This window comes from Camelus dromedarius, chromosome Y (assembly GCF_036321535.1).
Source record: "Camelus dromedarius isolate mCamDro1 chromosome Y, mCamDro1.pat, whole genome shotgun sequence".
NCBI lineage: Eukaryota > Metazoa > Chordata > Mammalia > Artiodactyla > Camelidae > Camelus > Camelus dromedarius.
In genome coordinates, this window is record NC_087473.1 from 16227150 (window position 1) to 16250008 (window position 22859).

Here is a 22859-nt window from a genome sequence, read left to right on the forward strand (position 1 = left end):
ACCCCTTCCGTACCCTCCTAACGTTTCTCTATTTAAGTATAGATATGTATTATTACTCGCATTCTTACACAAAAAGTAGCATGCTATATAAACTTTCCTGTTCCTCACTTTTTTTTACTTCACAGCTTTCTGGAGCTCTTATGTATCAGCGCACAAAGAAAGCACTCTGTCATTCTTTTTGCCAGCGCTCTGTGTTTCACTGTCAGGATGTACTCCGGTTTACGTAAGCACATGCATTTTCAACGATTCTTCCATCCTCATACTTGTCAGAGGGATCTTTTTTGGTGGTGGTGGTGTCACGACTGCAACACCATCAACATTCTTTCGGAATTTCTGAGCAGGGGCTCCTAACCAAGGAAGCGCTGCAGGGGGAAGTACATCGGGCTGACCATGCCGAGTGCCGGCCACCATGAACTCTGAGCTAGGAAACCTCGTGGCAAAAACACCAGCCCCTTCACAGCGGACAGCCCAACCCCGGAGAGGATGCAGGCCACAGACAGTGGGCTTCCCAACAGCAAAGGGAGCAGAATGCCTCATCTGGCAGGTACTCCAACACAGACTGGCTCCAGCATCAGGACGGCCTAGATGGAAGGACAAAAACTCCCGATTCCAGGACCTGTTCCTGATGTACGTGGCTTCAAGGATGCACAGGGTCCCTTCCACCAGCCCTCGCCCGCCCAGGGCAGACTCTCGCTGAGTAACTCAGACACATGCAGAGGAATGGGGCTCCCTGGCTCTAAGCCAGGCCCAAGCAGCGGTGAATGAAGACATCCAGGATGCTGAGCCTCAGACAGCTCTTCCTCTCTGCTTTTCTCCTCAAGCCTGCCCTTCCCCTCGAGACCCCGCAAAAGCCTTGGAGCTTGGTTCCCTTCCCAGTCTCTCAGTCTCTTAAAGCATGCCTTTGAGGAGATTCCTCAACGTCTGCTCATCTCCATCATCTCATCTTCACACTAGGCCAACGTATTTCATGGCGTCCTCAGGAAACGCAGCCTGATAAATCGCTTTGCCTGCTGAAATCTCGACAGGGACACCCCACTGCCTTAAGGACAAAATTCCATGCCTGAGCTGCAGAAAACTACACGGTACACCTCTCTGCTCATAAACATTTTAAATACGTAAAACAAAAATCAGTTCAGAATGCACGTCTCTTGTAAAAGAATGAAGACGTGAGTAAGGGTGGCAAACAACTGGTCTAGACAGGGCACATCTCTGGGGGAGGACAGGAGAGGGATGTGGTCCAGGAGGGGTATACAGGAGGTTCACTTAATATACGGCTGCAAATTAAAATGCCTACAGCGGCACGAAAGTTTCTGTTAGTAAAAGTGAGCAGAAGTCGGGTTTTAAGTTCACATTCCATCAAGAGCTGGAGAACTGGAACTATTTTTAATTTAAGCTTGATGCAGTGAGTTTAAGCAGGACTAATACACAATTCACAAGTCGGTGGGAAACAAGACTTAAAATACACTATTTCACGGAGCAGTTGGGGGAGAAGTTGCATTCCTGCTGTTTTCCCATTTATTTAATCACTGGACTGCAGGCTTCCTTATTCCCCCCACTAAGTATTTGAGTTGAAACAAAGGAAAACATTTTTCAGCCTAGACAGATTAAACCTATACCTTCTTTCTTTTTTCAATGTGCAAATGACTGGAATAATTTGATTATCATGTACTTGAGGGGGTTGAAATAAAAATGGCTTACTGAGAGAACAGTGTCTCTGATAAATCTTTTTTAGATGTGGAAATGCCATTTGTATATTGAAGGAACCGACATACTCTGCATTCTCTAGTGTCACCTTTTGGCTGCTTTATTCTAAAAACACAGAGCGAAGGAAGGAAGGAAGGAGAGGATAAAAGAGGGCAGGAGGGCATATATGTGCAAAGGTGAGGGGAACAGTGCAATGGGTAACAGAACGTTCTATGAGAATTTTCTACTCCGTGCACGTTATTTATAAATTTGAGACTGCACCCAGCAGAAGACGGCATCCTCCGAGACAAGTCATTGAGACGCAGTGAAGAACTACTCACGACTGTGCAGAACACCAGCTTCTGACAGGTAAGGGAATGCATGGGGCCGTGGGGAAGCACCGTGAGTTTAGGCAAAGCCGAAGCCATCCCCATCCTGGGTCTGAGGGAGCAGGTGCCAGAATCCGGAAACAGGGAGCCCCCTGCACCAGCTGGTGTGGTCTCATAGGGAAAGAGCACGTTGGTTCACAGCCTGAGCTCATTCCTTCACCTCGTTTGGATGCCCCGCCAATAGCCTAACAGACAAAGCAAAGCACAAAGGGATCTGTTTGTGCAGCCACCCAGAGCCCAGAGCAGGGCCGGAGCTGCTGGGAGAAGCCTCAAACGGAGAATGTTCAGAGCAATAGTCAAGCATCCCTGGAGGCTGGTGGGAGTCACTTCTACTAGACGCGGTGATGGTCCACTCCACTCTGCCGTTTTTAACTGAGACCGTCCCCAGGGAGAGCCTGCCTTGAAGGGGCACGGAGCCCAGCACGAGGCTGGATTTACTTGCTTGCTCACCACGTATCCTTCCCTTTCATACCCCGGAGGGCACTGTGCCTTCTCGCTCCTGTATCCCTAGGACTCAGAAGAACAGCGCTTGCCTATCTCCGAAGTTCAAAAACATAGCTACCTGGTATTCAGAAATGTCCATGTGAGACCATGAGACCCCAGGGCAGACTCTGTTTAAGGGCTGGCATTCTGTTCTGATTGCATCTCCATGGCAGGCAGACCTTCTCCTACAGATCTGCCCAGTCTGAAACTGAAGTAACAGAATGTGCGGCCACAATGGAAAATGATGTCCTTCCCCAGGTCACAGGACATTGCCTTTGCAGCAACATGGATGGACCTGGAGATTATCATGCTAAGTGAAGTAAGTCAGAAAGAGAAAGACAAATGTATGATAAGACTCATATGTGGAATCTAAAAAATAATGCAAATGAATCTATGTACCAAACAGAAACAGGCTCACAGACATAGAAGACAAACTTACAAGGTTACCAAAAGGGAAAGGAAAATGGAGGAGTGAAAAATTAGGACTTTGGGATTAACAGACACAAACTACTATATATAAAATAGATAAGCAACGAGGATTTACTGTACAGCACAGGGAACTATACTCAGTATCTTATAATAAATTATAATGGAAGAGACTGAAAAAAATAGAGATATATGGGAGGTGGGGGTGTAGCTCAGTGGTAGAGTGCATGCTGAGCATGCACGAGGTCCTCAGTTCAATCCTCAGTACCTCCATTAAAACAAACAAAAACAGACGATTAAAGAATAGAGATATATGTATGTATAACTGAATCACTTTGCTGTACACCTGAAACTAACACAATACTGTAAATCAGCTATGCTCCAATTAAAAAAAAAAAGTCCATTCTAAGAGTTTCTCCCAAAAGCTTTTCTCAAGTCACAGAAATCTGCTACTACAAGTCTGCTCATAAAAGACAAATCATTCTAACAGAAGCAAATAAATAGCCTTAGAAGAATTCAGGACCAGCCTCTTACAGATAAGCGTGCCCGTAGCTGAGGTCTGACACTGCATAGAGAACATAGTATATTTTCTGATGACATAATTTCTCTTAAATAACTCTCATGGGATTAAAATATCCCATAATGTCCTGCAAAGAACACTGAATTTCAATCTCTCAATCGGCCGGAAAACCTTAATCACTACCAGCACCCACGTTCGATGTCCCCAGTGTTACTGCTTTTTTCCAACTCCCTTTGATCCTCATGGAAAGCTCTTACCAGGCACACTTCAGTCGGCAAGAAGATACCGACAAAGTGCCTTATTCAGGAGAAATGCTCCGACTTCTATGAATTTCACTCAGGCAAGATTTTTGCCCAGTTTTACTTCTTGCTTCTAGTGATTTGCATTATGAAAACGTAAGTGCCTTTCAGCCTAAATTATCTACTTTATTGAATATGCTTCTTAAAACTCACGTATCTGCAGGACCCCTCCCTCACGCAACGTATCGTGCATTCAGTGGTTTTCTCCAGCTCTCCTGACCCCCCGGTACACACACACACACGCACGCACACACACACACACCTCTCTCCTCCCACTTCATACTGACTAGCTATCAGTGGTTTTCTCCAGCTCTCCTGACCCCCCGGTACACACACACACACACACACCCCTCTCTCCTCCCACTTCATATTAACTAGCTATCAGTGGTTTTCTCCAGCTCTCCTGACCCCCTGGTACACACACACACACACACACACACACACACACACACACACACCTCTCTCCTCCCACTTCATATTGACTAGCTATCAGTGGTTTTCTCCAGCTCTCCTGACCCCCCGGTACACACACACACGCGCACACACACACACACACACACACCTCCCTCCTCCCACTTAATATTGACTAGCTATTGCCCAAGACTGGAGAGCAGATAATGCCGTCCACCCTCAGAAATAAGTGGTGAATGTGGAATGACAGAAGGTAAAAGGAGAGCTCCCCAGCCAATCAAAATGTGTAATGAAAGCCAAACAGCCACCAGGGAACGCCAGTGGGATTCGATTCCTCCACTCAGTAAATATTCATGCAGTCCGTCCACGTGCCAGAGGCTTTCCTGCTTGTTGACTAAACAGCGGTGACCAAAAAGGACAAAACCCTTACCCTCGTGGAGCTGGGTTCTGGTCAGGGAAGGAGGTCACAGAACATGATAAATAAGCAGGTTGCACGGTGCATTAGAGCGCGATCAACACTGTGGAGGGAAATACAGCAGGGCGAAGAGGCAGGTTTTTCACTGAAGATGAATGAAGCTGAGATTTAGCAAACTTTTCTAACGCATTTATGTTTGTTATTTTTTAAAATTACCATTCCATGATTTTCCCCTAGTGTCAAATAGGAAAACCTTTAAAAACACAGTGCTTTATGAAGGAAAAAAAGGTTTCCGGGGCAACTCCATTCTGCATTCTGCTGGGGGCCAGGGTGTGGGACAGCCAAAGACATAGAAGGAGATCCTACAGCTTTAAAGGAATTTTCTGCATTGTTGAACTATTCCACGTTTAAAAAAATAAATAAATTAAGCATTTAAAAAGAGAGCCAAGAAGCAATTGAATTTATGGATCCTTGGCTTGGAAGCCACTCAGAACAGAGAAGGACCCCCAGGATTTTAAACGCTGCAACACCACATCAGCTCTGTCCCAGAAGGCATTCTGACAAGAGGAGATATTCTAGACCCAGCTACTGACGGCATGTGGCTGCTGAGCAGGTGAAAGACGGCCAGTGCAATCACAGAACTTGCTTATAAGTTTAACTTATTTTTAGTTAATTTAAATGCAAATAGCCACATGTGGCTAGTGGCTACCGTGAGTAAAGAGCTCAGGTCCATATGTCACCCCCCTGCCACCGCCATCTTCAGCATGTAAGAATTTGTCTCTGATGTAGAATATCCGTCTTCTGTCTGCCGGGTATGTCACAAGTCCACGGATAAACCACGCCCATTTCAGTGTTCGGTTCCACTCAGTCTGATTTAGGGCTGAGGCTCCATGAACTAGCATATGCCAGATATAAGGCTAAGTGCTGGAGTCTCCGAGCGAAGGAGTCTCGCCGTGGTGCCTCCCAAAGAACCCTCAGACTACACCCTCAGTCCTCCCTAATCTCCAGTGCCCCCACCGCCTCCCATGCCACTCACCAACGAGTCTTCCCTTGTCTGCTCTCCAGATCAACCGTCATCAGTAAGGAGTACTTTTAAGACTAGTTCCCTGACTGTGCATTATCAGGCCCCCACCAAAAGCAGCCTTACAATATACAAGTGCTATCCTTGTTCAAATGACTGCACTATGTCACACCAAGGAAGAAGAACAAAAGACTTACTTCTAAGAAGTATCCGGTTCATAAAAATTCTTGCATTTGCAGCACTGAGTTTTTAAAATGTCAGCATTTTTAATCTCTCCTGTGGGATAACTGGCAATGAAAGTTCTCCATTTCTTCTAGTTAACAGACAAAAGGTCAACTGGGAGGCTCCTGCAGCCTGGGTTCCCCAGAAGAAGCCCTTGCGATGAAGCAGTGATACTTCTGTTCGGACTCAATCCTACAGAAGAACAATGAAGACGGGAGGTGCCCGCAGCAGGGTCAGGGGAGCTGAGCTATTTCTATTTATGCACCGTCCGTCATTGGGCAGAGGCTGCCCAGGGAATTCCCAGGGAACCCGTGCTCTGCACGCACCCAAAGCAGCAGCGTGCAACTACGTAAGTAAAGCGGGATCTGGGGGCATGCCTGACGTTCACTGACAGCATTCGCAGAGAAATTAATTCTAATGACGTCCTACAGAAGCCCTGTGGGGGAGAAAACATGAAATACAACGAAAAGGAGCATCTAAAGAAAATGCTGACACAACGAGTCTGACCTGGCACTGCTCTCCTCCTTAATCAGAAAGACGAGAACGTGACCAAAGAGCTGACGCGCTTGGGTCACGTGACCATTTGGTTTGCATCTCCAGGAATCTAAAAAGCAGTGTTTCAACATCTGAAATAATTCTCACTTGATGGAGCCCCAGACCCTGCCTTCCTCTGCTCACTGCTCCTGTCCATCCAGACCCAGGAAGCTAGATGTAAACCCAGGATCCGCCCCCTGGAGACTGACATCCACGACTTGGGTTCGCACAGCAGGCAGACACCGCTGAACGGGAGAGTCTCGGGAAACGGAAATCCACACACGTGCTCCAGCCAGAGGGTCATCTGGGTGCTGACTGAAAGGAACCCAGTGGGGTATGTTTGCAAGATCACGCATAATTTAACTTAACTTAGCAGGACCACGTTTTAATTTAATGGAAATGACTGAATTTGGGATATCCACTTAAACGCAGGCTGTTCAAAATCACACCAATACATCAGGCAAATGCTTAAACCTCAGCCACGCCCACCTTTTCTGTTAATAGCTGTCTTGACAGTTCACACTTCCACGTAAGGGAAAACATAGCCTCTTCCCAAACCGCTTCCATTTTGGACCCTACCTCCAGCCATAACTGAGAAAGACTGCCCTGTGTGTGCTCACGAGATCACAAACTGTTGGTATTTACTAGTGTTTTGGTGACCCTGAAGAATTTAAGGGGACAGAGCAGGGAGCTGGTCACAAAGATTTTCTCAGTAAATAAGCCAACAAAGGAGGAAAACATTTAATGCTCTCGCCTGCTGTGGCAGAGCCAAGAAATAGACGTTGTGTCAGGCACTAGCAGGACCTCATTTTTTGCAGGGAATAGGTGTACAAGAATTCTCTCGTAGGATATGATGCCGCTGTGAGTTTGTTCCAAGTTATTCTTCAAAAGGAATCAAAATAGTTTATACGCCCAAAGATCCTTCAAAGGAGATAGCTAAGACACAGAATCGAATGGAGTGGAGGATTTAAGAATCAATCCATCGTGGGAAGGGATAGACTGGGATTTCAAAATTGTAGAATAGACTACACTGTATAGCACAGGGAAATATACACAAAATGTTATGTAACTCACAGAGAAAAAAATGTGACAATGAGTGTGTATATGTCCATGAATAACTGAAAAATTGTGCTGAACACTGGAATTTGACACAACATTGTAAAATGATTATAAATCAATAAAAAATGTTAAAAAAAAAAAAAGAATCAATCCATCCATCCTTCCTTCCTTCCTTCCCTCCCTCCCTCCTTCCCTCACCTCTCCTTCCTTCCCTCATTTTCTTTTCTCATTCTAATGGCATAATTGTAACTACAGAATTTCTGTAAGACACACAGGCATTACAGAACCTTTGAACATATAAAAAGGCAACTGTGATAACATCAAAAGTAAAAGAACATACACTTCGGACTTAAGCAACAGGAGAGAAGTTACAACAGGGGCTACCCGGGGATTTGGGCAAGAAAGGAACGCGGGCGAGATCATTTCTTCATCTGGGTGGATGTCATGCAGAGTTTTCATGAGACAAAGCTCATTGAAATGGACAACTAAAAGGTTTGCACTCTATTGTACGTATTTTAAGCATCACTACTAAGAGGAATTTTAAAAGCAGATGCAGAAATGCCTACTAGAGAGATAAACTCATAGCTGGCTCCTCGCTGTCGTGTCTGTGGGTGCCGGTACGTATCCCTGTACGTGCGAGCATCCGTGTCTGTGTGGAAGTCCACGTCGCGTTTTTAGCCACTTTTCCCCGTGATTATGAGTGCGAACATTTGGTCATGCCGTTTCTAGTCTTCCGCATTATGCCTCCTAAGGATGACCGTATTGCATCGTGTGGTTGTTAACATTCCTCGGTCATAAGGCGTTGGCTACTTTCCGGTTCTGACCATGACACATCACACTCTAATAAACACCCGTGTTGTTTATCACACATTCAGTATGCTGCTGTCTTGTTGCAACGTATGAAACATACGTTCTACGTTTTAGGTTGCCTGCCTTGATGAATCTTCTGAGGCCCCAAAATAACGGGGGTAATCCTAAGGTCAATGCTGGACACGGCTATTTTACATTGAATGTTGGAGAGAAAGCCACATTTTCATGTCATTCTTCGGTTCCTGAGTACCTGCTTGGTACCAGGCTCTTTGATGGGAGGAGGAAGAGGGGAGAGGAAGACTCCCAAAACGACCAGGATGTGGCTCACGCTATAAAGCAGGGTCTCCCCATCGTGGTACGAAATTGACATTTTGTGCGTGCCGGTGCTTTGGAGTGGGGGCACAGTCCTACGCACTGGAGGAAGCTGGCCTCCACCTAACAGACACCAGCTCCCCCAAGTAGTGACAACCAGCAGTGTCCAGATATTGTCACCCATCCACCAGGGAGCACCGTCATCTCCAGGGGAGAACCCCTGTGCTGCACGAATCACGTGAATACAATGGAATAGGATGTAAAGATGTAAGGCAGACACGGCAAGATGCTTAGAGAAGCAGAAGAGAACTCTTCTGGGGTTGGCAGAAAACATATCAGGAGTGTGATATTTGGGCTGTGCTGTAAAATAGGGTTTCTCCAAGCGGATCAGGAGGAAAGAGCTAATCCCAGTAGAAGGAACAAGGCAGCTGTGCGAGTCTTTTGAAGGGGTTGGGAGCACGCCCTCATGGGAAAGGGAGCTGAACTGGTGAGGTTCCCCAGGGAGACTGAGGCTCACGGTGAAGGCCCCTGTATCTACCACAGGAAATTCGAATGCCATCCTCTAGAAAACGGGAAATACTGGAGGTTCTCAAACAGGAGAACCATCGCCCGAGGTCAGATGTGTGCCACAGAAAGTGGCTCCCACCGATTATGTAGAGATTTATTTGGAGTCAGAACAGACGCCAGGCAGAATAAAGCAATGTGGAGGCCACTGTAAGGCTGCAAAAAAGCAGCTGGTCCCATAGAACCACCATGAAAACACATCAACACGGAGAATCCAAAAGAGAAGTGGCCCTTCCGCTTTTACTGGACTGGGGGACACTTAGATGGAAGAGCATATATAAGTGAAAATCCTAATGAAATTCTTTCTCCTATCCCGCTCTACCTCTCAGTATTTATATTTGCATCCTTGCTGTTGCCTGGGAGATCCAAGGAAGAGATTTTGCGCCCTGAATTCTCTCCCTATAAAAACTCTGGGTCTATTGTGAACGCACGGGAGGGGAGAGGGCAGAGCAATATGAGGGTACCTGATCTTGCAACAAGGCAGCTTCAAAACACACTGGACCTCATCAATCTCCCCATCCAACCTAAGACATCAACAGGAGATGCACCCTTCATTTATGCGTCTGCAGCATTTTGCTGGCTTTTACATGTCTGAAAGGGACGATTCCTCTGTCTGCCTTGAACCCAGGAGACCAGAGCAATGCCGGCTTCCAGCGCTGTGTTTGCTCAGCGTCTCAGAAACAAGGCCAACTCTCGGAAGGACAATCCCATCCTTCCCCCACCGGCTTGGACCAAAGCTGAGGAACCTAGGTGACAGAGACATGAAATCTGACACTAGATTAAAACAAAATCAAGTAGACTGTCTATTGTCAGAGGGTTAAGGACGATAATGAGGGATAAAGACACGCAGCCATCTCCACAGGACGGGATCCCATGTTCAGGGTTCTGGTTTGATGGTTCACTCCTGTTCTCATACTGTTACTAGACGAAAAAAAAAAAGTGTGACTCTCAGCGACAAAGTAAGCAGTCACTGATGACAGCGCTCTGTTCAGCTCAGTTGTGAATTCCTAACGTGCAGATCATTTCTGAACGTTAATGTTTCCTCCCCCTTCACAGTGGGCTCCAAAGCAAACAGTTTTGTTCTGACTGACGAACTCACGTTCTTTTTGTATTTCAGAAAGACGACGTGATTTACTACAACTTACCCTCACTTTGGGCATTTCCAAGGACACACGGAAACTCCTTTATGAGAGAGTGAATTTCCGACTGTGTTTCTCGGGTGGGTAGAGGAGCAGGAATGTAGGAGAGTCAGAAAGTGCAGGGGAGAAATGAGCAGGGGGGGCTCACAGCCCACCCCCGCCCCACCTACCAGAGAGACAAGCTTTACATTCTTGGATGTATCAACTCCATGCTGAAGAGATCTCAGTGCAGAATAAATACTGGAGGAAGAGTTCAGAAGTAGATTTGTCCTCTGAATTATTCCCTGAGCAGAGGGTCTAACCATGGGATTCTAAAAGAGATGAGGAAAGGGAATTTGCTTTCTGCGTTTATTTTGCTCTCAGATCTCCACTCATCACCCTGGATCGTCTCAGAGCACAGCAATGTGGGATATTAGGGTCACTGATTAGGACAAACACAGATGGTTTTCAACCGTCTCCACGTGCTTGCTTGTCAAGTGCGAGTAGCGATGTCTGCCCCACATTTCTTTACAAGAGGTTGTAAGCAGAAAATAAAAACTAATTTTAAAAAGGTTTTATGAATATGAAAATGAACATACGTATGTTCACGTATGACTGAACCATTGTGATGTGCACCAGAAATGGACGCAACATTGTAAACTGACTCTACTTCAAGAGAAATGTATTTTAAAAAAGGCTTATATAAACTGTGAAGTACTGAGTAATGAGTGATGTGCTTCAAACAAAATCCCAAACAGCAGGCAGTAAATGGTTCTTCTCCCTCGGAAGCTGATGACATTGTGTCTCCCAGATCCTGCGTATTTTCATATTTTTGCATAAGGAGTCAAAATACATATTCAAAGGATGCAGTGTTCAACTACAGAAGTTTTTTGAGACTCACTTAAAAGATGAGATGGCAACAGAAGGTGAGCCCCTGAGATGTTCCTAGAGAGGAAGGAATACGCCAACTGGGATGGGAAAACATCTCCATGTACTAATGTTTCTTCCTCCAGTAACGTTCCCACCTTCCCAGCGGCCCCATCTTCTGGCACCTCAGCCATCGGCAATGTGCTACAGGTTGTGAAATTTTGGGGAGACATGGAAAGAAATATCGGCTTTGCAAGACTTTCTCTAAAAGGGGGGCCTAACTCTGACCCAACCCACAGCCCACCATCAGGGGAACGTGTATGAAGTCACTGATTAATGATGCCGATAATCTCATTTCTCCAGTTAGCACTTCGCCAAGTCACACAGGTTTGGCTAAGCGTGACAGGAAAGGGAAGAAACACCAACCTCACGTCGATGTAAAGCTTACGAAATAAGAAACCACACTTACAACTGAGAAGCGCCTGCGACTGCCATGGTGCTTTGAAGGCGCCGGGCTGAGTAGAAGCAAGTCTCAAACACCTCAGGAGATAGTCTAGAACGTAAACATTTTGAAAAAAGGTTAAATTTCTGTAGTTTGCTGGCAAGATCACCTTGGAAATTCAACATGCATTATCTAGAAAACTTACTTTTAATGAAAGCTTCCCTCTTTGCTGATAATGGAAGAAAATCTTCTGTTCATTCATTTACTCAGTAAGCATTTTTAAAAAGTATTGCTTATATGAGGGGCAATCATTCCACAAGCTAGAAATGTAGCAATAGACAAAATGAGGCAAAGAGAGACAACACCCTCCCACTTCATGCAAATTACAACCATGCAGGTAATGCCCCGTTCCCAGATTTCATTGAAAAAACAACAACAACAACAATTACTGATCTATTATCATAAAGATGTACCCCCTGTGAAAATTATGATTTCTCCTATCCATTCTTTTTTTCTACTAAACATTCCTTACAGATGGCATCTAATTTCAGGGCTATAATTACCATGAGAATCCCAAAACGTTTCAATCATCTCTCTAATTCCTGGCATCTTCTCCCCTCTACCCCATAGGAATCCCAAGTTCACTATCTCCAACACGAAACTCATTTGCTTTTCCCCTAGTGCAGACCCAGCTGGCTTATCTTCTTTCTCACTCAACATGGACCATTGGAAACGTCCAAACTCCACTGCATCTCTCATGAGGGACATTCAGGCCTTCTCCATTCTATTCAGTATAAGATGCTCACATGCCTATGTTTGTATCTTTTTAAAACACAAACGTTAGCATGCACTGCTCTGCACAAGACCCCTCAATGACCCTGCATTTCCTACTTTGTAAAAGGCAACCTCTTAGCATGGTTCACCAGCGCCTTGCATCACGTCTCCCCACCTTTCCTCTCTCCTCACCTCCTCTCGGGTTCCCATCTGAGCCCAGTGATTCATCAACCACTCCGTTGCAGCTGCTACCTGTCTAAACAGAACGTCTGCTTATGCCTCTTTGCCTGCTCATAGGCACTCCTTGTTTCTGGAATGCCTTCCCCCTGCTCAGCTCGAAGAAGATTTCTTCTCAGGCTTCAAGTCCTGGCACCATTGTCTAGAAGGGTTCCAAGTCGTCTCAGCACCCCCCAGGTGTGGTCCCGCCCTCGCACTGAGGAGATGCCCTATTCAGTGAAGGCTGGTAGACACAAAGACCTGAACACAAACCATATTTTCAAGCATTATATCAAAGGGTATATACGAAAAGAGAATTGGTTATTCAAAGTAATATTCCAACCTAGCTCATCTCAAAGCAGGTTCCTTGTGAAGAGTGAATCTCCCCATCAAGTAATTCCTCTGAAAAATTTAAGGTCTCCTAAGTCACGCGGGCACCTGCATTCCAGAAACACTGAGGGTAAAAGTGCTTCGCCCTGCAGGTTTACTCCATTAGCACGTGCGGCAAGCCAGGAAGGTGCCTCCTCTGCCCTGCGGGCCCTGCCCAGGCAAAGGAGGCCCACTGGGGGGCCAAGGAGGACACTCGGCTCCTCCTGTGGGCAGAGCAGAAACAAACGAGCATGGAAGCACTAAGGAATTTACCAAGTGGGAGCACTGCTCATGGAGGCCAAATTCACATCCTAATTAAGACAAAACAAAACAAAACGGAAGTCTTTCCAAGTAGAGAGAGGCTGCTGGTGCCGGGAAGCAGAACAAAGCTGAGTAGCTGCCAACTTACAAGAGGCTGATGCAGATCTGACTTGTAAATCCTCAGCACCTCGTTCCTCACTGGCCTCTTGGCTTATTCCGTGGGATGCTCATCTCCTAATGGAAATATGTCCTTTGCATCTTAGGAAACCAAAGCTGGGCACTTGGTTGGTGGTTCCGTGTAAGGCCGACAAGTGGGATGTGGACAGAATACCGACTAAACTCTTACTTTGTTGGTGAGAGAGGAAATGGTAGGAGGGATAATAAAAACATACAGGCAATCAAAGACAAATGTTCCTCCAAATACGCAGATTTTAGAAAATATCTTCCTAGAAAACGATGTCTTAATTTGTCAGTGTTGAAAAAGAACATAAAATACTCATCTGCTTCAATGAACTGCTCCATCATGAACACATCTGGGGTTAAGAAAAACCTGTCCTGCCCACACGTACACAAAGCTATCTTTAGATTTGCATTCTGCCCGTCAATAATGCATACACAGAACAGTAGAAAAGTGTATGCATTCATGCCACCAGCAAACTCTGAGACTTCAAGCAACGCGTTTGCCCCCTCTGGGATTTTGTTCTTCCTCTGAAAATAAAAAAGCGGTATTGGACCAGAATATTTAAGAGGTGCAAATTCTTAAGGCTGCCTACAGTGTTCAAGCAGGTGGTAGAAATGAGTGTAAGGCGACAGGGAGTGGTGGAGCTTGTAGCAGACTGGAGAGTTCATGCCATCGGTGTCAGACCTGCCAGGCGCCTCCTCTCAAGAAATTGTCTGATTCCTACAATGGACAGTTCATATGCCCAAACAGAAGGTTTAACAGCGAAGAGGGAAGACGTGGGTATTTGCTTCTTCACAAAGCATTCAACAGACCTTACTGTTGCTGTCAGTGCTACTGTTCATGTCATGGCAGCTTGGGGTGTTCACAACAGTTGGCTGCAGGTGACACTATCCGTTTTAGAGAATTTACATAGAGAAGGGTCTATTTGTGGGGAGAGAGCGAGCGGACAGTCTTTGGAAGGGATGCAAAAGGAGACCTGAAGACACATTTCCAAGACAATCTCCTAGAACCACGGTGAGGAACTGGTTTGATAAAGGAGCAGCTACACTGCTCCATCAGTAAGCAACTCGTGAACCACGCTGCCGCAGTCAACAGAACACCACGCTTGCACCTTAACCACAAGAGGCTAGAAGTGGGTGTTCACTATATTAGTCGCTTGTTACAGTCTGTGGGGCAAAGTCAACTGACAATGGGAGGATGTATAAAAGGAAGAGAGGATGCCGCAAAGATTTTAAGCAGCCACAACCAGCACACAGGTATTAATATTGCTAACAATCAATCACTCACGGCCATTAACTTTAAGGCTGCAGATTTAAAGATGAACAATGGTGTGTTTTCCTCGGGGAACTTTCGAAGAAAAATGACTGTCTGGGATGATTGTGAGGACGATTCTCATTTGTATCCTTCTTGGGTAAATTACGTACCCCCGGGAATTCTGTGGACTCGGTGTTTGGTACTTGCCCTTGAGAGAAAACCGCTAGATTGATAGCTGAAATCTTAATTGCTGTGCAGGCAATTAAGCTATGCTCTGAAACTTAAAAAGACTTTACAAGACAGAGAGGAATTTAAGACGTTTGCATTGGGAGTATTAATAAACTTAATGGGGGTGACCAAAGCTTTCCTACGACAAAGAGAGCCAAGAAATGAGAAGAAAAGGAGGAGGAAGAGAAAGTAGTTTATTTCTTTAGGGAAAATACAGAGGTGAGTGTTCAAAAGAAAACAGTTCGTTTTGGTTATGTAAGGTACTTCTTTTTTTTCAAAATTGTGGATGCAAACTTCTTTGTTTTCACGTATATTTATAAAGCATGCAGTCAGTAGAAGCCAGGAAGGATCTTCTGTGAGCAAATCTTAAGAAAGCCTGAAATCTTCCCCCACCTGCCCTAGACCGTGGCTGCTCTAAACTGGGGCTACGTGGCGGATGAAACTCTGTTCTGATCAGGGTTTCTCCCCCTCGGCAGCGCTGACTAGTCTCCAGCCGTCACTAGTCCTTTGCGTTTACTTTTTATTTAACCAAAGCAGAGCAGGTTTGGGCTGGCTATTTCTTTGCTGTGCTTGGGGGATTGGGAGCGGCGCCCTGTGGCAGGTACGATGTTTTGGCAACATCCCTGGCTTCCAATGACTAGATGCCAGTAGCACCCAGCTCCTCCTCCTGCCAAATCCATCAACCAAAAACGTCTCCAGGTATTGACAAGGGTCCCCAAGAGGGGGCAAGACTGCCCTCTTGCATTTGAAAGATCTGTTCTCTAGATATAAAGTCCGAGAAAAAAATCCTTCATCTTAGTATTACTCTGTTGTATCTAAAAACAGAAAGAATGAATAGAGTTTTTTTTTCTTTTTTGTGTTAAAGTCATTACAATATCCCTCCAAGAAAGACCCTTCCTTCAAACTGAGGAGGAGAGTCAGATTCACCCTTTGGCTTCTCTGGCTAAGGGCGGTGCAGGGCACGCCTGTGTCCACTGCCCCATCACCTTGCCACGACTCCTTCCCCAGCGATGGAGAGGGCCAGCAGCCTCCGCATCTTACCATCTGCCTGCATCTAATTCACACAATTTCCTCCCGCAAAAAATCCTCTCCCACGTTCAACAAATACCTAATTTCATTTTTATGATTTCTTTTTTTTTAGAAAGACTGAACTCTTTAAAAAAAAAATCAGAAGACACATTGACAATACAAGATTAGATACTATTTTTTTTTTTTCAGATGACAGTGCCAGATTTCTCCTCAGGGAACCAAATTACGTATATCCTTCCCAAGCACGCAGCCTGCAAGAGTGTCACGCTGAAGTGTGTGTTACAGCGAGTAAATCACTAAAGCATTTACATTTTAAATAAACAGTGCTGCTGACACTACATGCCTTTGATCTTGGACGGGTACATTCTTTCTTCTAGGTCCTGGCTGGAATTGAAGATTATAATAATAATTTTTTAAAAAAGCCCACAGACTTAGGCAGACGTGTGCAAAAGAGCCGTTGAAAATAACGCAATGTTTTTGTGTCTATGTGGCATCTGTAGGGCGAGGGGGACTGGGCACAATTTATCAGGGAACCTATTTTCTTTTCTGAAGACATCATTCATGGCACTACTGAAAGAATTAATGCACACAATATCGGGCACCCTGGGAATTCCATCGGCAAGTAATTAATTTCTTGCCTGTGTTAGGAGACCATTTGCAAGCTGTATGGAAGCCAAGTCTGTCCTCCGAAATCATTTTTTAAAGACTGGCTTACAGTTGTCACTCACTGTGATGTACACCGCGGGAGAGATCTACTTTATCTGACGTATTGGCAGCCGGCTGCAGGGCCGATCAATTTCATGCATTGCTAATAAGAAACAAACACGGCCCCTTGGCAAGGGGGCAATAGTTTCCTTGATTATTTCTAAGCCTCGCTGGGGTCTGCTCAAAGCCTGCAGTCCTGGGAGCCCTGGAGATTGTTGGCTCTGAGCCCCCAGACCTGTCTGATCCGCAGTCACATAAACACAGAGACAGTTTGCTTCTTCCTACAGGTCAGATTTCAGCGTGGTTTTCCCATATTCTCATAGGCTGCCTTTGCTCGAAGAATGGGCCATGAGGTAATCATTATGCAGGTGTAGCTGCATTTTGAAATTCTTACTTAATTCCAGAACTTCCATATTTTGAAAAATTTCCTGCCATTTTCCTCCTTGGTTGAGCAGTTTAGCAGCTACCAAAACAACAAATACCATTGGGAAGGACCAGAAAACCTCTAAATTATAAACGTGTAACAGCCTTTAGCGGCAGGGATTACTGATTACACACCAAATCAACCACCATTACGTAAAACTAGATTTTCTCCAGTTTGGACCAGAAGACCTTCCTGAATTTTCTCATCCACACTTGAGATACTTTCTCCCAAGACCCCCCCATCTCTACCCCATGGGAACGTTGCTGTTCACATCAGAATCTAGGACTTAGACATAAAAAAATCACCCAGACGTCCTTCATCTGGTTCCAAATTATTATAGCAAGACTCACAGTCGATTTGTTTCCATTTCTTGTATTTCTTCACTCAAAAGCTAAGATTTAAGGAAACACACACACACACACACACACACACCTATATTTTACATCCATGGTCCACACCTCCTAGCCTTACGGACCAAGTCCTCTGTTCCTGGACCCATCACCCCAGATCCACCCCTATCTTGTCCACAATTAAAACCACTAATATGTCATGTCCCTCTTCCATTTGTAAGAGCCTTTAGTAACTTCTTATCCTTTTAGGATAAAGATAGAAATCCCTAACTGCTGCCCCACCCCACCCCACCCCAGGTGCTGCCCTAGCGCCTTTGCACATGAAGTTCCCACTGCCTGGAAGAACTGCCCAACCGTCCTCTCCCAACTAGACCAAGCTTCCAGAGGACAGGAAGCAGATCTGTCCCTTTCTCCCTTTTGTAATCTCAGCCATTACACCCATGGGGCCTGGCCGCAGGTAAGCACACATACGTGTGCACAAGTGTGCACAAACGTGTACCTACTTAAGCGTGCACACACATACTGTAGGGAATTTTTCCTATGTCTATGCAATTTTCCTATCACATTTATCACCAAGAACACTGTCTGGCACATGCTGTTTGACATTTGTATGTGGAATGAGTAAATAGGAGCTGCGACTAATAAAATCACTTTTATTCTCAGAGTAAATGCTTGGAACACTGCTATCGAATGAGACTGATCAGAGGTCCTCCAGGACCCCAGGGGCCTCTTCTCTCCACCTATCATCCCACAGCCAAGAGGGCCCTGTTATCTTGTTGCCCCCTTTGTTCCCCCTAATCATAAGAAATCTCACAAGGGCAACGCAATTCCAAATCGGCTTGTGAACATGCAAACACCACGGACGTTTCCTTGCCAAACTTGGTCACCGCGTATGGCACCAGGAATGCTTATCACTCCGCGAGTCCCACTCAGTACAGAAGTAGCATCCAAAAGGGGCGAGGAGAGGGGACACCAGCCCTCCCCCAAACATGGGCCAGGGGAAGAGGGTAAGGATGGTGAGGCCCACGCTTGGGCATAAAATTTAAAGTGCATAAAAAACTCAGTCATTGAGATAAATATTTAATGAAATATTTTTTAAAATAAGAATGAATGAGAAGCATACTCCAGTTAAAAAAAAAAAAAAAAGAAAATTTAAACCCAGTTCTCTACCAAAATGATAGATAACAAAAATAAAAAAAAAATTTCTCTACTATTAAAAAAAAAATTAAAGCAAAGCATCCGTGATGAATAGAATATTGAAATTTGAGATAAAGACAACATCAGTAACACTGATTTTCCTTTTGCTTTAAGCTCCAATTTGGCCACACGTCACACATTATCCATCCTGAATTTATAATTTCGATGTTTTATTCTTTATGGGTGTTCTGCATGAATTTTCATTTGAAAATGCATTAAAAGTCACCTTGATTACGAACTTAAACTTTGCATGAGACAAATGCCCTGTTAAAAAGTGTTCACTTCCTTTCCCTCATCCTAATCCAGCCCTGTCCCCAACCCCCGTGACGAATATCCTGTCACAAGCAACAGTAATTCCTCCAAAATTTTCCAGTACATTTAGAAAGAAATTCAATACTCCAAGAAAATACTCCTTCTTGAAAAAGCAAACACCGTAAACATGGAATGTGTCACAGTATACCTTAATGATGTATTTTATCCCCCAAAGAATCTTGGAGTTTAAATCATCATTAACTAAGTTAAAACCTGAGTAAGTATTTTTACAAGGATCTGCCTTGAATAATCCATTAAAGTAGGACTTGCCAAAGCAGGCTGCATGCCCGGGGTCGGCTGAGGAAGCAGTTTACACGCTCAGATGGGAGAAATTCTCATCTGAGAATAATGCACTTGAAGAAGCAGAATCCAGTCTTCTGGGAACCTATGTTAATGTTTAATAATCTTCCAAAACAGGGCAACCGGAGTTTAGCGGAAATTTCACTTTGCACTGGTTTTTGTGAATTTTGAAAATGCTGCAATTTGCAAACTGTCTAACCCAAAGCTGACCGAGACGCACACTCCTGCACAGGCTGTGACGTGCCCTTGGTTTCCTGTGTGTCTGTGTGTGTGTGTGAGTGGACCCCCAGACCATCACTGCTGCCACTAAAACCACTCCCCTCACAACGATCGTGCCTGCAGCTCACATTAACTCCGTCTCTAAATCTTACAGCGTTTAGAGTCTTTAAGGCATAACTGCTGTTTCACACGTGCGGGCCTGGATGCTCCAATTTTCAAGCACTTTGTGAATTAAAAGGTTTAAGAGCTTTTATAGCCAACATATCTCAGTTTTAATATAAAGCATTAAGGTGTTTACTGTAACATTAGTATATGATCTTTTAAACATTCCTATTTATTTTTAAATTGAGAACCCCCAGAATGTGAAATTAAAAGCCATGCATTACAATATTTGTTTCCTTTCCTCCTGGTTAATGCACAAATCATTCTCTTAGGAATTGTATGGAATTGGAATTTGAAAAACCACTGTGTGTGAGAATTTCACAGCTTTTTAACAGAAGGTAAAATTTTTTTTTCTCTTCTTGGCAGTCGAAAGGAATATAAAAACAGCAGATTGACTTTCTGGGCGTGATCGTCAGGATGAGAAAATGAGAGTCACATATTGTAGATGAGAAGGGAAAAAAAACCCCAAATCTCATGAATCATGTAACATTCAAATGCTGAACTACTGAGACTTTGTCGCTGGAAAATACATAGTAAGCCAAAGTTGTGCATTTGACGTTCATCAAACCCTTTTACTCTCATTAAGTCAGTAAACACTTGAGGTGGAACACCTCGTAAGTTCTATGTGTTTTAATAATGCATTTCCCCATGTTCTATTTGGTAAAATAGGATGAATATTCTGAGCTGACTTGGAAGGTTGGCTCCAGGCTAGAAGGGTGTCCTTGGCTCCGAATTTACCCCTGGGCCAGGGTCCATAAAGAATAGAGCCTCAAAATTATAACTACAGGGCGGGTAACGCGTGGCGCCTGGCCAGACTGGAGCTTACGGCAAAAGGAAATCAGTGATACTGATGTTGTCTTTATTTCAAATTTCAATATTCTATTCATCATGGATGCTCTGCTTTAATTCCTTTTTTAACAGCAGAGAAAAATGTTTTTTATTTTTGTTTCACGTCTGGGTTGCAGAGCCCCACTGCTGCCTCCTGCAGCTCCCTGCAACGACAGACATCCCGCGCGTGTCCACAAACCCACGTTGACGTTCCCGCTCACAGCGTCCTTGGTTCCAGAGAAGCTGCTGGACTCACGTGCCAGTGGGGCTTGCGGTCAGGCCTTCCCCGCGCAAAGCCCCCTCTGGGTTTACGCTAGTGTGTGACGTCCCCACGTCCCCGCCACTGCGTCCCCCGCCTCAGCCCTTTGTCTTTGCACCAGGGCCTCCCTGCCTCACTCACGACCACACGCCCTGCCCACGACGAGCCACGTGCACACCCGGCCCTCATCACTTCGCCCTCTGCACCCTCCCGGAAGCCCTGGGCCAGGGGTCCCGCCGCTGCCGCTGCCGCTGCCCAGTCTGGTCCAGTCCCGCCCCGCCTGCGACATCACTGTCACAGCTGACGGCTCCCGGCGGGGGGGCTGCTCCGCAGAGGGCGCCCCGCCGGGTCCCTCCCGGCGGCGGCGGCGGCGGCGGCGGCGGCGGCCCCGGCTCTGGCTGATCTACACGCAGACCCCTCTGCGTGGGTCCCCGGGAGCCCTGCAGAAAGGACCCTGACACGCTCCAGCGCCGGGCCCTCAAGGTGACCCTGCTGGGGGCGGACAGTCCAGGCGGCCCTGCGGCTTCACGAGCCGCACGCCCCTCCCGGGAGTCGCCCTGACGCCAGCAGCTGCCACCCGGGCTTCTCAGAACCTAGAGCCACAGGAGGGAGACAGCCAGCATCTGACGAGAAACTTCCCCTTTTCTGTTCCAGCCTGATTTGGACTCAGCCGGCGAGGGGCCTCCGCCCCCACCCTCCCCAACAGCGTACAGATTAAAGGCACAAACTCTGTCTTCAGGGTCTAGGGTCACGACCATCTTCTGTCCTCGCAAGTTCCCACAAGGACAAACAACAGAAAACACATTCCTACGGAGAACACGTGCAAGACTCAAATTCCACCGTCCTTGTTTCTTTCTGTATTTCCTTAGTTTCTGTCAACATTTCCTTGCAGTTTTTATTTTCTTGTTTTGAGCAATATTGTCAGTTACGTACAAGCTCAGAATCTGGAATCTTTTACTGGTGAATCACCTGCCTCTGTTGTATATGTTACGTGTTGTCCTTTGTCTCGATTTATCACATTGGCCTTAAAGCATCTTTTTCCTGAGAGTGGTAACAATCATCTAAAACATCATTTCCCATCATTTCAGCTCTATATTCTAATGTTTCAGATCTTTATTTCCTGCACACACAGACGCACAAATAAGGCATGTATGCACGTTTTAAATTCCACCCTAAATCTGCACTTCAGTATGAGATACTGTGGCTACAACAGTGATTCATGGTAGACAATAAAACCCCACTCTCATGCAATTATATTTCTAAAAAATGCACGAATGAGGTGTGGGGTGAACATGTTACTCAGAGCTTAAACAATGTTTCAGGCAAGTGTGAGCAGCCTGTAGTCCAGGCTTCAGGAAAAGGACCACGAAGTCTCTCACTTCTGATGGTGGTGTCCCTGACCAGGCGGTGCTGACCTGCTCCAGAGTAGGTAACTGGGGTGGCGGTTCTGAGTCCAGTGACTTGCTGGTTCCAGGACGGACAGAACTATTGCCGCCCAACTGGTAAGGTCCACTTGGGAGGGTGGGGGCCAAGAGAACACTGGAATCTATGTACAATTTCCTGTTGCCCGACTGTCCCCAGATGTCCCCCGTGAAAACTTATGTCATACAAATGTGCTGTGTAATTCCGTTTTGATAAATTATCATTAACAAAAACGCAATGACAGCTCAATCCGGAGGGCAGCATTAACACCTGAGTCACAGCTGTCTTGGGAATTAGGGAAATTTAGTTTTCAGCTCATAAACATCTCTGATGAAAGGGAAACAGACATACAACCAAAATGTTTCCAAAAAGTCTGTCTGTTGCCGTTAAAATTCTCTGGCAAGGATGAAATACAAAAATGAATTTATGGACTAAAGAATAAGAATGTAAAATGTCCAACTGCTAAAAGAGACTCTGGAATGCCGTGAGGGTCAGGGGTGCCCTCCCCCAAAACAGGCGAAGACCCAGGGGTAACTGCACAGGGGCCTCCTGCTCTGTGCTCTCACATTTGTGGAGTCACCAGCCGTGGATCCTGCCTGTAGTGCTTAGCACGTGTTTAGTGAAAAGAATCCATGTGCGAGTGAGTCCTGGGAGTTCAAATCCACGCTGTTCAAGGTCACCTGTAGCTGTCAAATCGCTACAATACCAGGATAAAGCTGAATACACTTCTAAGAGTGTCACAGATTATTTTAATATGTCAAGATTACACACAACCGAAAACTATCTTATTTCCA

General features: G+C 45.6%; 1 long non-coding RNA gene across 1 annotated transcript in view; it reads right to left on the reverse strand.

The window, feature by feature from the left end:
• LOC135320318 (uncharacterized) overlaps positions 1–12558 on the reverse strand; it is a 239023-nt gene extending 226465 nt beyond the window's left edge. Inside the window, exons 1-3 of the long non-coding RNA XR_010379548.1 lie at positions 12542–12558; positions 11781–11895; positions 11603–11686 (exon numbers count right to left, since the gene is read on the reverse strand). This is a non-coding gene — a long non-coding RNA (uncharacterized LOC135320318). The remainder of the gene's footprint in view (positions 1–11602; positions 11687–11780; positions 11896–12541) is intronic.
• Between the last annotated feature and the right edge of the window lie 10301 nt (positions 12559–22859).